Raw genomic sequence first — 5,286 nt, forward strand, 5'->3', positions numbered from 1 at the left:
AGAGGGGGGGTTACCCCAGCAGCTAATCGCTGACGGGATAGGGGAGATCCTCCAGCAGCCGACTGCTGATAGAAGGGCACTTCCAGTTTCGTGGCTGGAGCTTCCAGAGGGTGCGTGGCCAACCTCAGCGGGTGCACCCGGGTGCATCCCCTATGCGTTGCTAGTGCATTCAACTCCCACTCTTTGTGCAACACGGGACGGATCCAGTGAGCGAGGCCTACCCTGGAGCAATTCCAGATGTGTGGCAAAATTGTAGCCTTCATTCTTAGTGGGTGTTATTTCCTGGCCCTGTTGTTCTGGCCTCCTAGAGAGAGTGTGAAAAAGTGACTCTGCAAATTGTTTGGCAGGGTGAAATGGCTTGAGTGTTATTTCATACTTTTTCTGTGGGGACTAAACTCCATTATCCATCTAGCTTTGGCTGCTCTGGCTATTATTCAGGCTCCTATTCAAACAAACGGCAAAAAGTAGTGTTTAGGAATGGACCGGGCTGACTCTTCTCCATTTTTCATCGGACTCCTTTTTAGTCCAGTATGCTGCCACAGGGCTAAAGGATGCTTATCATTAAGTATTTTGATGCAATTAACACTGGCATATGTGATTACCTCATATAAGCGACTACCTCATAAAATCAGATTTACTGTTCATCATCCCATTCCCCGTCCATTAACAGAAACTATTTACAAGGTTAAACAATTTGGAAAGAGAGAGAGAGATTTATCTAGTATCTATTATATTGCACAGACATTTTGGGAACATGTAATACAAAAGGCAGACAAATGAGTTGGCAGAATATTTAGGAAACCCTGAGCACGTTATTCTGTCCAACAAGCTACAGATGATCTGAGGGCCAGGCTGCGCTCCCATTGCCGCCAGGGTAGATCTGAATGATTTAAAGGAAGGATCTCACCAGGGAGCTTTGGCAATTGAGGGAAAAATTTTGGGCACTATGTGGAATTGCAGCTGGTGGCTTTGGATAATGTGGGCTCTTGTACTGCACTTTCCTTTGTCTGGACTGGGGTCCAAGCCAATGAAGTCGTTTGCAGGCTCAGAATTCAGTTCAGTCCCCTGACAGAAACGTTTGGGTAGGGTCTTTTCTGGAGAGACCAATGCTGTATAGGGTCGGATTTGAACGTGAAAGGAGGCATCGCAGGAAATCACCCAAGTCCCTCTTATTTTTGTTTGCATTGCACCTCCAAACAGATCCAATTATCACCATCGGCATGAGCCCAGGTTCTGCTTTCCCTCTGCGCTGTTTTCTAAGCTCCAATACCTGTGCGCGGTCCTCAAAAATGACTAAGCAGACAGCCTGAAAACACTGATGAAAATCTACAGGTCTCAAAGGACACCAGGTTTCATTTTGCCTCCAAGTCAGAGGGCAGTAACAGTCCTGTTTCCCATCAGTGAGAACAGCCTCTTTTACAGTTCATTTGGTAAGCTGAAAGATATTCCATCAACATTACCAAACCAAGCACCTTTGCAGGGGAACAGGGTTATTGTTTGTCTTGGGTATCACTCCACATCATTTGACTATTTTTTTTTTGTCTCCATGCGTGTTAAAGGCTATCAGGTTGAATTCAGGCAGAACCATTTACTAATTCAGTGCAAGGAATGAATGCTCTGATGCTAAACGTCAGGAAAGTGTTGTGTAAATCACAGACAAATAAGCAAAACTTCACCGATTAGTTATGGGAAAAAGAGCAAATACACACCACTGTGCACCATTCGTTTTGTTCCAAAGTGAGGCTGGGATACTTAACATATAGATTGCTTGCATCCAAAGAGTTTATAGTGCTGCTGATTCTGATTTTTTTTTGGAATAAGAGGAATTACAAGCATCTAACTTTTTCACCGTGAAATTAAAGTCCCTTTCTTTTCAGAGTCGCTTCTATTTTTTATTCTTTTTTATAGAAGCTTTTCCTTTACTTATTCAACTTTGAATGGGCAGGAATTTGTTCACTGATATAGATTTATACTATGGTAAATGAAGAGTGAGGACCTGGATGGCTTCATAGGTTGGGTGATGGTAGGGAGAATGTCCGCACCATTTCCCTGATGCAGTCAGTGAGATGTATCCCGCACACTCGCTCCCACTGCATGCACACTATGCAGCCAGGATTGCATCCGTGAGATGCATCCCGCATGCTCACTCCCACTGCATGCACACCATGCAGCCAGGAGTGCATCAGTGAGATGTATCCTGCACACACACTTCCACTGTATGCACACCATGCAGCCAGGAGTGCATCAGCAAGATGTAACCTGCACACTCACTTCCACTGTATGCACACCATGCAGCCAGGAGTTCATCAGTGAGATGCATCCTGCACACACTCTCCCACTGCATGCACACATGCAGCCAGGAGTGCATCAGCAAGATATATCCTGCACACTCGCTTCCACTGCATGCACACCATGCAGCCAAGAGTGCAACAGTGAGATGCATCCCGCATGCTCACTCCCACTGCGTGCACACTATGCAGCCAGGAGTGCATCCGTGAGATGCATCCTGCATGCTCACTCCCACTGCGTGCACACCATGCAGCCAGAAGTACATCAGTGAGATGCATTCTGCATACTCACTCCCAATGCGTGCACACCAATTCCCTCCTGAGGCCATGTAGCCACCTCTGAGTGGCACTGAGTGATGGGCTAACATAGCAATTGGCTGCCCCTGCCTCGCACCCTGAAAAACCATGTACTCGCTGACATCTGGGGTAGCCTTCAGCACATGCCTGGAACAGAGTGGGAACTCACCTCTGCAGCCACACCTGAATGGTTTTGCTACCATGCCCCACCAGCTGAACCAGGAGCAACTGATCCTATTTTGGGAGGGGAGGAAGGAGGTGGCTATTCATCATGCTCAGGGACTCTAGAAAAATTCACCCAATCTATCTGTTTTGGAGATTTATACTCCAGATACTGTTGATAAGGTTAAGAACAGTTTTCCATACATGGGAATATTATAGCTATCAACTGACTAGTGCTTTGTGTTAATTTTTGGCTTTACTTGGATAAACAATAAGGGCCTTTTTGCGGAGTTGGGACTCTCTAGGAGTTCAGCACAGACCTTTTCCGTCAAAGTAGGCTTTCCTTATATGCTCACCAGGTAGCTTTTTTCTGTCCCCCCCCCCCAACAAAGGGTTAAATTTCGAGTGCAAAGAAGTTCTTCCTCCTTTCCTCACTGCCTACCTAGAAGTTAAAACTTCATCCACTTCCATCATTGCCTCCTAGATTTTTCTCACTCCCCGTGTGTCGGGTAGGCAGATTCCCATTTCTCCCTTTATTACTCGTTTCTGAACCAGGTTCCCTCCTATGCCCACCTGTCTGCAATACATCAGTGGCTGGCAGGAGGAAGTGATGAATACTTTGGCTCTAGGGGCTGGAGGAGGGAAGGGAGAATGCAGCATCTGAAGGAAACGCGCTGTGACATCTTCTCAAAATTATAGATTTTTGTCTTCTCTGCCCTGAGAGTTATTCCTCATTATGCTTCCAACGCCTGCTGTGATCACATGCTGGGTGTGCTAAGCAGCTAGAGGACCCAGGTGCTAAGCTCTGAAATGCATTTTCCCAGTGGTAGCCTCCTGGCCTGTGGCTGGCTTTCTCAGCTATCATTTCTGAATGACTTCTTGCCTGGTTCCCATGCTGCATTTACCAAAGGCAGTGGAACTGCTTGAGGGCTGGTAGGCAATAAGGATGCAGATGGCTTGGGCTTTCATCACGACTTGCTCATGAGAGTAAGGGCTTTTTATTCCCCATGTTCATTCAACGTTCAAATACAAGCTTCTCTTGCCCCGAGTTCCATTAAAAAGCATCTTTTTCACATTTGCTTGATGCTAAAATCTGTTATTCTTGCCCTTTCTACTAGTTCAAGAAAGGCTCGACTCATTATGATGAAAAGGGTCTGTTCAAAGGAATTTGTTCTCGAAAGCTGGAGAGAGTCTAGAAGCTTTATATTTGTCTAATCCCTTGACTTCCTATTAATGTGTAATTAAAAAGATGCCAAAGGCTGCAAAGGGAGTGGTAAGCATAAACTGTGTCCCTCTTTAATATCCTCTGCTCTGTGAACAGCCTGTTATTCTGCTCTGGGACAATTCCTTCCATTCATGTCTTTCCTTCCAGTCTGTATTGGGTGATCTGCTGCTGGAGACCTCACAATTTCTTCTATGCATGTCCAGGCATGGAGTGCTGGAACAACCCTGTTGTCAGGTTTCTTTTGCTGGTAGTGATCCCTTCAACAAGGAAACAGTGGGAAGCTATGCAACATACTTCCCAAGCCACATGTGATCTGACACTGAGAACACATTAAAATGCTTCCTTCAAGACAAGACTGCCTAGGCATCTGTTTGGGATACTGAATCTTACTTCTGTACAAAGGTTGGACTAGATGATCTAAGCCTATAATCCAAAACAAACCTGATTTTATATGATACATTATATTATGTTCTAGATTTGTATCTATTTGAATATATCTATCTATATAGATACATGCATACATACACACACATGCATATCTATATCTATATCTCTATATGCAGATATATAAATACAGATATATAGATACAGATATCTATCTAGCTATATATGTGTGTGTGTATTTATATTACATTGCATTACATTATAATATATATGCAAATAAATATTTTGGACCCCATACTTCATGGTCTTGCTCTCTGCTTTCCTTTATACCAGTACAAACAGAAAAAAGATCCTAGTATCCTGATCTGCCATCACTTCACACACAATCTGCACTGGTGTTCGTGATTACACAAGGTGACGCAAAACAAGAAGCAAGCCCACACACACACAGCTGTATGTGTATCTGTCTCTATGACTATATCTGTTCTAACTCATGATGAAATATTATTACTAATTATGCCTTCTGTTTTCTGTCAAGAGAGAGAAGTTCCAACTTTATGCTCCAATATTCATTTCTTTGAAGAAAAAAGATCATTTGGATTTAATCAGCTTTCTGAACAGCAAAGAACAATCTGCTGCCCTTAATGGGCAATATTCTCTGCCATCAAGGCAGCTTTTAGGATGTCACAGGCTTCCATAAAGAACCGTTTTACTGGGCTATCAAGGAGAAGAATGACTATAACAGAAGATGGTTTGATAGCAAAATTTCCCCCTCTAAGTCTAGTGAATTCATCTCACGGATTTAAGCTCCTTGCTGTCCCTCCACCAACAAACACCCGCAACACCAATTCCTGGCCTTTCCTCAAATTCTTCCTGAAAGCTCTTCTGTCATGATGTCTAAAAACCCCTCAACATCGGTTTAGATACTTT

Source organism: Alligator sinensis, unplaced genomic scaffold (assembly GCF_000455745.1).
Source record: "Alligator sinensis unplaced genomic scaffold, ASM45574v1 scaffold118_1, whole genome shotgun sequence".
Taxonomy (NCBI): Eukaryota; Metazoa; Chordata; order Crocodylia; family Alligatoridae; genus Alligator; species Alligator sinensis.